Here is a 14,286-nt window from a genome sequence, read left to right as displayed (position 1 = left end):
ATATTAAGCCTGGCCTGTATCTCTGGATTAAAACCCACTTGATCATAGTCTATACTTTTTATTACTAGTTGTTGAATTCTGTTGGCAATGGGGATTTGACTGTATCTACAGACATGGTCATAATGAGAGGTGGTGGATTTTAGTTAACCAGTAGTGACCTTCTGGTTCCTTGTCTTCTTTGTCTCTTTTATTGGGTGGAGGAAGAATTTTCCATGGTAGGCCAGTTCTGAAAGTTTGACAGCCAACCTACAGCCATCTGGCCTAGGCTTTTTTTTTTTTTTTTGTCGTGGGGCTTGCACTCTGGGCTTGGGTACTGTCCCTGTGCTCTTCAGCTGAAAGCCAGCGCTCTACCGCTTGAGCCACAGCACCACTTCTGGTTTTCTAGTGGTTTATTGGAGATACAAGTCTCATGGACTTTTCTGCCTGGGCTGGCTTTGAACGGTGCTCTTCAGATCTCAGCCTCCTGAGTAGCTAGGATTACAGGCATGAGCTACCAGTACCTGGCTTGGCCTAGGCTTTTTTTTTTTTTTTTTGAGTCTGGTCGTGGGCCTGAACTCTGGGCCTGGGCGCTGCCCCTCAGCTCTTCAGCTCAAGGCTAGCACTCTACCACTTGAGCCACAATGCCACTTCCGGCCTTTTTTTCTGCTTATGTGGTGCTGAGGAATCGAACCCAGGGCCTCATTCATGCAAGGCAAGCGCTCTACCACTGAGCCACCTTCCCAGCCCTGGCCTAGGCTTTTTAAATTTTGTCATGTTTTTGGAAGTACTAGGGATTAAACTCTGGACTTCAAAATCCTTCAGCTTGCACTCTACAACTTGAACCATGCCTCTAGCCCTGCTTTTCACTAGTTGTTTTGGAAATGGAGTTTAGCAATTATTTCTGCTTGAACTAGCCTTGAAGTACAACCCTTCAAATATCAACCTTCTGAATAGCTAGAATATAATCCTGTAAGGTACAGTAATAGTGCCTTTTAACTCTGGTAATTTGCTTCTATTGAATCCTTTTCTACTTAGAATTGGTGAGTTTTGTTTCCTTCCACTAGTTTTGGTTTCAAAAATGGTGTTAGACATGAACGCTCTTAGATTAGGCAAAACCAATGCAGTGTGGTCACCTGAGATGCAGTGTCTTCTGGAAGGATGCCTGGCAGATCAGTTGGCTGCCATGATAGAACATCTCATGAGAAATGAGAGTTTAGAATACTCTACTGGAAAGGTTGAAGTAAGAAAATGAAAAACTCAAAGCAGGTACAGGAGAACATCAAAAGAGTCTTCCCTCTTGTACCCACAAGGCTGATGTATGTGACCAAAGGATCAGTATAGGTCTCTTAACATGAAAGTGAGAACAGGTCTGGGAATATGGCTTGGTGGTAGAGTATTTGCCTACCATGCATGAAGCCCTGAGTTTGGTTCCTCAGTACCAAATATACAGAAAAAGCCAGAAGTGGGACACAGCAAAGGCAGTACTCAGAGGTAAATTTATAGCTTTGAGTTCTTACATCAACAAATTGGAGAGATTTAACAATTTAACAAGGCACCTGAAGCTCCTTGAAAAAGAGCAACAAGCTAAACCCCAATCCAGTAGACAGAAACAAATAATTAAAATCAAATCAATTAAATGAACTAGAGTCCAAAAAAAAAAACATAGGAAGAATCAACAAAACAAATAGTTGGTTCTTTGAAAAAATTAACAAAATTGACCTTTAGCAAATCTTACCAGAAAAAGAAGAGAACACACCCAAATAAACTCAAGAGATGAGAATGGAAACATCACCACAGGAACAACCAAGATTCAGAACATTATAAGAGAATACTTCTCAAACCTTTAAGTGAATAAGTTTGAGAATCTGGAAGAAATGGGCAAATTTCTAGCACATATAGACATGCCCAAACTAAACCAAAATGATTTAAACCAGACTTAACAGATCCATATCAAGCATCGAAATAGAAACAGCAATAAGAGACCTCCGACCCAAGAAAAGCCCAGGACTGGATGGATTTACAGCCGAACTCTACAAGGTCTTCAAAACAGAACTCACACCAATACTCTTCCAACTCTTCAATGAAACAAAGTGAAAGTTCACTAGCATACTCTATGAAGCCATCATAACCCTCATCCCAAAACCAGGCAGGGACTCATCAAAGAAAAAGAACAATAGACCCATTTCTTTGATAAACATCGATGCAAAACTTCTCAACAAAATTTTGACCAATTGATTTAAACAACTTACAAAAAATTATACACTATGATCAAACAGGATTACTTTCAGGGATACAAAACTGGTTCAATATACACAAATCAATATAATTCATCACACCAACAAAAGCAGGGATAATAACCACATGATCGGAGGAGACTACAATGCTTGATAAGAAATGTACTCATTATCTTGCCCATGTAATTGTAACCCCTCTGTACAGTATTTTCACAATAAAAAAAGAACCACATGATTATCTCAATAGATAAATGTGAAAAACAAAAAACATTTGAGAAGATCCCCTTTATGATGCAAGCTCTGGAAAAGCTAGGAATCCATGCAACATTCCTCAATATAATAAAGGCTATGTATGACAGACCTACAGCCAGCATTATACTTAATGGCAAAAAGCTAAGTTCAGGAACAAGACAAGGATGTTCACTCTCTCCACATCTCTTTAATTTAGTATTAGAATGTCTAGCTAGAGCAATAAAACAAGATGCAAACATAAAGGGCATCCAAATAGGGAAAGATGAAGTAAAACTCTCCATCTTTGCAGATTACATGATCTTGTATTTAAAGAACCCCATGGACTCTACTCCCAAGTTACTCGAACTGATCCAAAACTTCAGCAAAGTAGCAGAGTATAAAATTAATGGCTTTTCTGTATGCCAATAACAAGAAGAGCATTATTGAAATCAGGAAAACAAACTCAAGATAGCCCCACAAAAAAATAAAGTACCTAGGAGCTGAATTAACTAAAAGAGTGAAGGACCTCTATGATGAAAACTTTAAAAACCTGAAAAAGGAAATTAAAGCAAAACTAAGGAAGTGGAAAAACCTCCCCATGCTCCTAGATTGGGAGGATTAACATCATGAAAAAGGCAATATTGCCAAAGGCTATATGCAAATTCAATGTGATACCTATCAATATCCCAACCTCATCTTCAAAGAATTAGAAGCAACACAAAAATGCAAATGGAACAATAAAAGACTCCAAATAGCAAAAACAATCCTTAGCAGAAAGAACAGTTCTGGAGGAATCGATACCAAATTTCAAACTCTACTACAAAGCCATAGTAATCAAAACAGCTTGGTACTGGCACAAGAACAGACCTGAGGACCAATGGAATAGAATTGAAGACCCAGAAATGAACCCACAGACCTACAGGTACCTAATCTTTGATAAGGGAGCTTGGAAAAAAAAAAAAGAGCTGGGCACTGGTGGCTCACATCTGTAATCCTCACTACTCAGGAGGCTGAGATCTGAGGATCACAGTTCAAAGCCAGTCCAGGCAGGAAAGTCCATGAAACTCTTTTATCTCCAATAAACCACCATAAAACTGGAAGTGGTGCTGTAGCTCAAGTGGTAAAGCGCTAGCCTTGAGCTGAAGAGCTGAGGGACAGCGCTCAGGCCCAGAGTTCAAGCCCCATGACCGACAAAAAAAAAAAGGAATGGAAGAAAGCCTCTTCAGTAAATGGTGCTGGCAAATTGATTAAATACCTGTAGAAAACTAAAGCTAGATCCTTATATATCACCCTGCACCAGAATCAACTCTGAATGGATCAGAGACCTCAAAGTAAAAGCAGACACCCTGAAAACATTACAGGAAGGAATAGGAGAAACTCTAGGGCTCCTTGGCACAGGCCAAAATTTTCTTAATAAAGACGTAGAAACACAACAAATCAAAGAAAGGTTGGACAAATGGGATTGTCTGAAACTACAGAGCTTCTGCATGGCAAAGGACATAGCTAGCAAGATCAATAGAAGACTGGGAGAAGATCTTCACTAGCCATACGAAAGACAAGGGTCTCATATCTAAGATATACTTAGAACTAAAAAAATTAAATCCTCTAAAAACAAATCCTCAAAGAAACAAACACCCGATTAATAAGTGGGCTAAAGACTTATCGAGAAACTTCTTTGAAGAGGAAATGGCCAATAGACACATGAAGAAATGTTCAACTTCTCTAGTCATAAAAGAAATGCAAATCAAAACATTGAGATTCCACCTCAGTTAGAGATTGAGATTGAGATAGAAATAGAGATTCCATTCCCAGTTAGAATGGCTATAATCAAGAAATCCAATAACAGATGCTGTAGGAAGTATGGCCAAAAGGGAACCCTACTGCATTGATGGTGGGGTTGTAAACTTGTTCAACCACTCTGGAAAGCAGTATGGAGGTTCCTCAAAGACTACACATAGAGTTCCCCTATGACCCAGAAATCCCACTTTTGGGCATTTTTTTTACCCACGCAATCACAAGGGCATACTAAAGCTACCAGACAACTATGTTTATCGCAGCATTTTTCACCATAGCTAAGATATGGAACCAACCCAGATGCCCCTCAGTAGATGAATGGATCAAGAAAATGAGGTGCATATGTGTGTATATGTATACTATGCCTCCATCAGAAAGAATGACACCACCCCATTTGTTAGGAAATGGAAAGACTTGGGAAAAATCATATTAAGTGAAGTAAGCCAGGCCCAAAGAAACATAGGTCCCATGGTTTCTCTTATTTGCAATAACAAATGTCCTAGGACAAGCAAAAAAGGTCAAAAGCTATGTACATATGACCATATAAGATGATGCTAAGCGAAATGAACCCTAAGATAGGGACACAAGAGGTTTTATCTTTGTTGCTGTTTTTAATGTACTTGTACTGTGTGATTTTTTTGTTCCTTTTGTATGTTCTTCCCCCATGGTATAACCCCTGTTTTCACTGTATTTGATTCTGGTGCCCTGCATCTTGTATGTACATTTTTCTAATTTGGGGAGGAGAAGGGAAATAACAAAATGCTGAAATAAGGATACAGGCTGACCCATCGTAGCAATGAGATGTACAAGACACTATGTTGAAAACAAACTTTACGACTTCAGTGGGGGGTGGGGAGAGAAGGAGTTGAGGTGGTGAGTGAAGGGATGGTTGGGGGAAAAACAAGGGAGAGGGTAACAATGCTCAATAGGAAATGTACTCATTACTCGTGTAACTGTAACTCCTCTGTACAGTATCTTTACAATAAAAAAAATTGTTTTAAGCCAGAGTGGAACTGTGGCTCAAGTGGTAGAGTGCTAGCCTTGAGCAAAAGGAAGCTCAAGGATAGGACACAGGCCCTGAGTTCAAGCCCCAGGACTGTCCAAAAAAAAAAAAAAGGAAAAAGGAGCCAGGCACCAATAGCTCATGTCTATAATCAGAGCTACTCAGGAGGCTGAAATCTGAGGCTCACAGTTCAAAGCCAGCCCGGGAAGGAAAGTAGAAAGACACTTATCTCCAATTAACCACCAGAAAACAGAAATTGGTGCTGTGGCTCACCTTGAACTGAAGAGCTGAGGCAGCACCCAGGCCCAGAGTTCAAGCCCCACGACCAACAATAAATTAAACAAACAAACAAACAAATAAATAAATGAAAGTGAGGACATCATTTGGTAAAGTGGAACCGGGAAATGAGAAATGGGAATGTGTGAACAGATTGGGGTAAATCCGGATGCTCTGAAAGCACTGACTCTATCTAGTGTCTCTTCCCAACAGAAGTATCCCTGCTTGTTCTGTTGCTGGGCAGTTGCCTTGACAGCGAGGGCCACTCTTCATGGTCACCCACCATACCACACGACTGCAACCACAGTCAGAAACCCCACCCTGTGCTTCTGAAAGGTAAACAAAGTCGGGCACCTGTGGCTCCTGCCAGTAATCCTAGCAACTGTGGAGGCTGAGATCTGAAGATAAAGGTTCTAAGCCAGCCTGAGCAGGAAAGTCTGTGCGACTCATCTCTAATTAATCACCAGAAAACCAGAAGTGATAGAGCACTAGCTTTGAGCAAAAGAGCTCAGGGACAGGGCTTAGGCCCTAAATTCAAGTCTCACGACCAACAAAAGAAAAAGAAAAATAAATAGTCTGAGCTGAGAAGCTTAACGATTGCTAATTCATATCAGCAGAAACTTGGAAAACATGTATAAACTGAATTCTAATGGTATTCGCTCAGGATAAAAGGAACAAATTATTTTCATTTTGGTTGAATTTAGCCATACGATCATACTAGAGTTTCTGGATCTGGAATAATAACTGGCTTTGATAGCTAAGAATGGGTCTTGGAAGCTGAGTATCAGTGGCTTACAATTGTCATCCTAACTACCCAGGAGGGTGAGTTCTAAGGATCATAGTTCAAAGCCATTCCAGGCAGAAAAGTTTGTGAGATTCTTATTTCCAACTAACTAGCAAAAAGCCAGAAGTATAGATGTGTCTCAAGTGGTAGAGTACCAGGCTTAGTCCTGAGTTCAAGCCCTAGTAGCCATGTATGGTCACACATACACACACACACACACACACACACACACACAGAATGGGTCTTAGCTGGCTGACTGGATGAAACCCATATTTCCACAATAAGTTGAAGTGCCAAAATTCCTTAGTGCAATTAAAACAACCCAAACTCTGATGATTAAAAAATGTTGATTATGGGCTGGGAAGTGGCTCAGTGGTAGAGTGCTTGCCTGGCATGCATGAGGCCCTGGGTTCAATTCCTCAGCACCACATAAACAGAAAAACGCAGAAGTGATGCTGTGGCTCAAGTGGTAGAATGCCTGCCTTGAGCTGAAGAGCTCAGGGACAGTGCCCAGGCCCAGAGTTCAAGCCCCACAACCAACAAACAAAAAAAAAATGTTGATTATGCCTAGTGCCAGTGGCTCACACCTGTAATCCTAGCTACTCAGGAAGCTGAGATCTGAGGATCATGATTCAAAGCCAGCCTGGGCAGAAAAGTCCCTGTAGACTCTTATCTCCAATGAACCACTCAGAAACCATAAGTGGAGCTGTGGCTCAAAGTGGTAGAACACTAGGCAGCCTTGAGCAAAAGAACTCAGGCCCTGAGTTCAAGCCCCATGACTGACAAAAAAAAAGTGTTGATTGTAGACTTACCACACATGTGACTTATTCATCTCCTAATTTTGCACTCTAAAATTATCGAGAAGTTATTTCTTTCTCCAATGGAGCTGGAAAATACATAAATAAGAGGAACAGCCTCCAGTATGGTAGGCTTGTTCTTGAGCACTGAGCTGCACCTCCAGACTCCTTTCCTTGACAAAGTACTCTAGTGAACACCCTCTCTCTCGGGAATAAAGCTAAGAGATGTGATCACTGGTAGGGATAATGGAATTGTGGAGTCACCAGGGAAAGAAAGCTGGAGTGATGAAATATATTACTTAATGATATCCTACTTGGTTTATAAAACAGAACAAAACCTAGGGTTGGGCACAGAAGCCCATTTGGAGCCACCAAAATGGAGACTTATGGTCACTCATTTTTCAGAGCTGAAGCTCTTAAATAGACATCCTGAGTACCTTGGAAGAATCGCCTAGTTTTCCCCCAAAGGGATCATAAGCCATTTTCCTATACTCCTGTCCTTAAGGAGACAGAAATACCCAGGCCTATAGGGATTACTTGTAGACTGACTTGGAGATTGGCCCTGACCCAGCACCAATCCTAAGAGACCTGAAAAGATGCTGTGGTCCATTAGTTAGAAGCTTCTTGGGGATAATGGGTTGAATTAGGTCCCCCTAAAGCCATATATTGAAGTGCTACCCCCAGTGCCTCAAAACATTTGGAAACAGTTATTGCAGGTATAGTTAAGATGAGGTTATGCCAGAGTAGGGTGATCCCCTAATCCAAAGAGATAAGTAGCTTTACAAAGAGGAGGATATGGGTCGGTGGCTCACACCTGTAATCCTCGCTACTCAGGAGGCTGAGATCTGAGGATCACAGTTCAAAGCCAGTCCAGGCAGGAAAGTCCATGAAACTCTTATCTCCAATAAACTATCAGAGAAACCGGAAGTGGCATTGTGGCTCAAGTGGTAGAGCTGAGGGACAGCACCCAGGCCCAGAGTTCAAGCCCCACAACCGACCAAAACGAAACAAAAAGTTGGGGGGGGGGGGAGGATTTCAGGCGAGGCATACAGCTCAGTGGTAGAACATTTGTCTATCATGTGCAAGACACTGGGTTCAATCCCCAGCACTGCAAGTAGAAGGGAGTTGGCAATTTGGACATGTATATATATAGACTGAACACTGCCTAAAAATGAAGGTAGAATGAAAGTAAAGTGAAGGTGTGCCAAGATCAAGGGAAGCCAGAGGCTGCCAGCTAAGTAACTCTCCTAGAAGTCAGGAGAGGCACAGAACAAATCTATGGAACCAATCATACCAACACCTTGATTTAGGATCATTTTGTTGTGGTTTTGGTCAGGGTCTCACTATTTAACCCAGACTGGCCTCATACTCAACAATCTTCCGGTCCCTGCCTCAGCCTTCTGAGTATGGGAGTGAGAAGCTCCAGCTTCCAGAACTGTGACACAATAAATCTCTGTTGTTGAAACCACCCAGCTTCTGTGCTTTGTCACAGCAGCCCTAACAAGCTAACATATGGAACTAGGCCAAAAAAAAAAAAAAAAAACTTGGGGCCATGCTCGTAATCCTAGCTACTCAGGAAGCTGATATCTGAGGATCATGGTCCAAAGCCAGCCTGGACAGGAAACTCTGTGAGACTCTTATCTCCAATAAAAATGACTCAGAAAAGGCTGGAAGTGGCACAGCAGTCCAAGTGGTAGAGCACTAGGCTTGAGCAAAAGAAGCTCAAGGACAGCATCCAGGCTCTGAGTTCAAGTCCCACAACCAGCACACAAAACAATAATTAATTAATTAATTGGGGCCTCAGTCAGTGTGGTTCCCAGTTCCTGTGGAATCCCATATTAGACATCCTTGGAAAGTGCTGGTATCAGGGAGTGAATTCCCCCCCCCCACACACACAAAACCTAAAGCAAAAGTGATTCTTGAGGAGACAAGGCATTAATGCCACTATTGAGAAGACAAGCTCAGGAGCGATGAGTCCTGGCTCATCTTCCACTGGCCTTACTCATTCCATTCACACAGGATGTGACTTGTAGCTGTTTTGCAGATAGAAATGCTTCCCGGAACAAATCAACACTTGCTGCTGCAACCTGTAGCTGGGGGTGCGAACATGAACATTGACCTGCAAGACACTGTTTTCTCCAGCCCAGAGAGCAGAAAACAAATAGACCCTTCCTGTCAGGGTCAATAGTACAGCTCTCAGCCCTAGATCTGGGTTATCACCGAGTCTCTTCAGCTCTTTTGAAATCTAATCTGCAGCCACTTTAATTATCTTCTATTCCTAAGCCTCACTACAGATTTCTAGATGTATTACGAAGTAGCAAAGTCTTGGTAAAACATGGTCTAGAGGATAAGGTGATAAACTCTGTGGAAATGGAAAGAATGTCCAAGTCCATGAAGTTTGGGTGGGTGTTGGCCCATGGCAATACTAATCCTGAACACTGTTGTAGTGCAACGATTTCTTTACCAGGAAACCTACTCACCACCAGCTGATGATACAGGCTGTATTGCTCCTGATTTCAAGTTTCTGATGCAGTTGGTCCTTGGCAAATGAGGACTCTGTGTACACGCTGTGGCAACAGCCCATACTGACGCACAATATGGAACCTTTAGGTATGGTTTTCTGCAGTGGCTAGAAGCTGATGCTGGTCTACTGCTGAGCCTGGCTCAAGGCACCAGCTGGACACTCGTAGCAGCTGGATTGTGTCAGATCCTCCCATCTCAGAGAAGAGATTTGTCATTACTAGAAAAGATGCATACATATCCAAGATTGGGTTGCTTCCAAAATAGGGATTATTTTAAGCACGTCAAGCCTAAAATATTCACAGAGAATGTATTTGAAATGAGGAAAAAGGCTAATTATTAAAAAGTTGTAGATAACTTCTCCCCTCTCCCACAATTATTCTAAACGTTGGTTATATGTTCACTTTAAGAAGCAGAGTGAACGTTAGGCACTGGTGGCTCATGCCTATAATCCTAGATACTCAGGAGGCTGAGATCTTTAGATCACAATTCAAAACCAGACTGAGACGAAAAGTCCCTGAGATTCTTTTTTTTTTTTTTGGTCCGGTCCTGGGGCTTGAACTCTGGGCTTGGGTGCTGTCCCTCAGCTCTTCAGTTCAAGGCGAGCGCTCTACCACTTGAGCTACAGCGCCACTTCTGGTTTTCTAATGGTTTATTGGGTCTTTCCTGCTTTGGCTGGCTTTGAACCGCGATCCTCAGATCTCAGCCTCCTGAATGGCTAGGACTACAGGTGTGAGTCACCAGCGCCCGGCTGTCCTTGAGATTCTTATCTCCAAATAACTATCAAAAAAAAATCTGAAGTAGAGGTATGATTCAAGTGGTAGAGTGTCAGCCTTGAGCAAAAAAGCCAAGCAAGAGCACAAGGCCCTGAGTTCAAGCCCCAGTATCAGCACAACAATAACAAAAAGAAATTTATTTCAGTTTAAAATCTACCTGGTACATATAAGTTACAGTCATTTCAGACAGGTTTTGTTTTGGGTTTTCTTTGTTTGTTTTTTGCCATTCTTAGGGCTTGAACTCAGGGTCTGGGCACTGTCCCTGAGCTTCTTTTGCTCAAAGCTAGTGTTCTACCACCTGAGCCATAGCTCCACTCCTGGCTTTTTTTTTTTGGTTGGTTGTGGGACTTGAACTCTGGGCCTGGGTGCTGTCCCTGAGCTCTTCAGCTCAAGGCTAGAGCTCTGCCACTTGAGCCACAGCGCTGCTTCCAGTTTTCTGGTGGTTAATTGGAGATAAGTCTCACAGATTTTCCTTCCCCAACTGGCCTTGAACTGTGATCCTATATCTCAGACTCCTAAGTAGCTAGGATTACTGGTGTGAGCCACCATTGCCCAGTTCTCAGATAATATTTTTAAGGAGCTAAAGGTAAGCAGTTCGATGAATTTAAGCCTGGCACCTCTCAGCCACAGGGAGAACAGGACATGAACTCAGACTCAGCTATGGAGCTGAACAGCAGAGCAACCAAGGAAATTAAAATGGCAGTGGCTGGCAAGCTAACATCATCTTTGTTCCAGATCCTCAAGTACAGTCTCTCCAGAAAATCCAAGTCTAGCTAGGATGTAAATGGGAGAGAAAAAAAATTCAGCAGGAAGCCTGTGGTTTTTATTGCTCAGAAAAGAATTCTGCTAAGCCAACTCAAAAATGCCATATGAAAAAAATAAACAGAAGTACTGAGTGTTGTGGCTCACACCTGTAATCCCAGCACTTGGAAGGTGGAAGCAGGAGGATTTTGAGTTTGAGGCCAGTCTGGGCTACATAGCACGACCCTGTCTCAAAAAAGAAAAACAAAATTTAAAAAGAAACAAACCAGAAACATCCATGAGCTATCCTTAGAAAACTGCATGCCCCAAGATCATTGAGGACTGTGACCTGTCTGCCAAGAGTAAAACTGTGGGCAAGAGAATCCACATGAAACTGGATGGCTGCCGAATCAGAAAGGTCCATTTGGACAAAATACAACAGAACAGTATGAAACACAAGGTCAAAACTTTTTCTGGTGTCTATAAGAAGGCAAAGGGTGTTCATTTGAATTCTTAGAGTTTCCATTGGAGGTGGAGGGGGGGCGGGAGAGACTAAGCCAGACATGATGGTATATACCTGTAATCCCAGCTACATGGGAGCCAGAGATCAGACCTTAGGTTGAAGTTTGGCCAGGACAAAAAGTTATCAGGACTCCCTTTCAACAAACACGCTTAATGTGGTGGTTCATGCCTATAATCCTGACTATTCAAGAGACATATGTAGAAGGATCAACGGTTCAAGCTAGCCCTGAGTAGAGTGGGGAGAGGGGAGAAGACACCCTATCTGAAAAATAACAAGCCAAAAAGAACTGGGGCATGGCTCAAATGGTAGCGCACCAAACAAGCACACGACCTCGCGTTCCAAGTCCAGTATCAAAACACAAAGGCCCCGAGAAAATAAACAAATCCTAAAATATTATTCACAACACACTAAAAATCTAATTCCCTGTATTAAATCCCTTTTCTGGAGCTTGTGGGTATAGCTCACTGGTACAGAGCTTGGCTCTCATGCGCAAAGCCCTGGGTTTAATCTCCAGCACCAAAAAAGATAATAATCTCCTGGTGCTTAAAATAATTAGAGTGATTTCTGTCTCCTATGACTGATTCCTGGGTGAGAAGCAGCACAATTTGAACCCTGACAGTAAGGAGACAACACGTCCTGCTACCAGAGCCAGAGCACAGCCCCACTATGAGGACAATGAATTCCTAGAAAGCTAAAACTGAAAGCACTTTTGAGATCCATGGATCTGACTCCTTCATTTGAGAAGGAAACGGAGGCCCACTGAGGAAGATTCAGCACCGATCCATGTGCTGCCAACTCCTTCAGCCTCCTGTGGAAGCACCTTAGCTCATCCTGTTTCATTGAAATTGCCATTTGGCCTGCCCAGGCCAACCAGTGGCTGGCAGAGCTGATGGACCTGAGCCAAATCAATGCCCTGAACAAGCCAGATGTGATGGAAGCCAACCACCCACATAAGTCCATCTGGTGTGGGGAACAAATGCTGGGGGCTCACATACAAGGCTCCAACACACAGGCCTGTCATGGTTCCTCTGTGCCAGGGATCTGCCTGGGGCTGCTGACAGCTCCCCTTGACAACCTCACTTCTCTGCGTGTTTTACTTCACGTTGTCTGAGCTTGGCTTTTCCTTGCACATCTGATGGAGACCATGACAGTCCCACTCAAACATGGCCACTGATCTTCTGAAGCTCATAAAACCCAGTCAGAGAAGAAGCCAGTTACAACCCCAGCGTGGAGAGACCAGACAACTCGCTGTTCCCACACTGCACAACCATGTCCCATGGAAGAGAGGCTTTGTGTGCGTGGACAGTGACTGAGAAGGTGAGCTGTCATCGGAAGAACCAGCAGGCCCAGAGGAGCTGGCCACCCTCCCATGTCTGGGCTGGAGGTGCTGCTCAGCTTTATTTTGGGGATCTGCCTATGTGTGCAATTTGGAGACACCTCAAGATCTGTGGCTCCCTGCTTTGCCACTCCTCAGACTCTTGCCTTTGAGGAAATTCACTGCTGTTCCAGGCTGTTTGGTACAGCTGAGTAACAGAGTACCTGTGACTGGATAATTTATAATGAAGAGAGATTTAGCTGGGCACTGGTGGCTAGACCTATAATCCTGGCTACTCAAGAGGCTGAGAAATTAAGGATCATAGTTCAAAGCCAGCTTAGACAGGAAGGTTCGTGAGACTCTTATCTCCAATTAACCACCAAATAGCCAGAAGTGGAGCTGTGCCTCAAGTGATATAACATCAGCCTTGAACAATAAAGCTCAGAGACAGAGCCCAGGCCCTAGTTCAGGCCCAGGGTTTAGTTCTTACAGTAGTGAAGGGTAAGAAGCCTTAGGTTAAAAGGTGCGCAGGTGGCAGGAGGTTTCCTTGCTACATTACGCCAAGGTAGAAGGAAGAAATGACAAAATATGATCACGTGTTAGTGAGGAGAGAGGGGAAAAGAGAAGGGGGAAAAGAGAAAGAACAAACCTCCAACCCTTCTATAACCAGCACTAATTCACTCATGAAGTTGGAGGCCACGCGATGTTTATACTCACTGGTGCGTTGTGGATTAACTTCCCTTGCCATGCTTTTGAGGGGAACACGTTCAATCCATAGCACAGGCCCTGCACAAAGGCAAAGACCTGGTCCTCACAGACAAAGACTGGGCAGTGGACACAGGGAAATTACCTGTGAGAACTCAGCACAGTGGAAGAAAGTGGCTTTCTTATCCTCATCACGAGGTTAACGGGGACAGAAAAGGGGGAGGAGGAGAAGCTGGAACAGCAGAAGGGTAGAAGCCAAGCTGGAAAGGACTCCAGGAGAGGAGCGTGTCAGCTGACACTCAAGCAGGTCGGGCTGGCCTGAGACTGGATTTGTCAGGAAGAAAGTAATTGGGAACTTCAGAAAGAGCAATTTCAGGAGACGGCGGCTGAGAAAATTGATTTCCTTCTGCTCGGAGTGAGTGGGAGGTGAGAAGGTGGAGATGGTGGCCAGCTCTGTAGCAAAGGGCACTTGTATTTAGTGAGAAAGATTTAAACATGTTCCCAGACACAGAAGAAGAAAAAAAAACCCACAGGGTAGAGAGGGAGAAAGAACCAGAGAGGCGGGAAGAAGTTTAATGAGTTTTTGTCCTTCAGAAGACAGAGGGGTA

Source organism: Dipodomys spectabilis, unplaced genomic scaffold (assembly GCF_019054845.1).
Source record: "Dipodomys spectabilis isolate Male_0828 unplaced genomic scaffold, ASM1905484v1 ptg000002l, whole genome shotgun sequence".
In the NCBI taxonomy this organism is placed as follows: Eukaryota; Metazoa; Chordata; class Mammalia; order Rodentia; family Heteromyidae; genus Dipodomys; species Dipodomys spectabilis.
The sequence above is the reverse complement of the archived record's forward strand: the minus strand, read 5'-3'. Positions refer to the sequence as shown.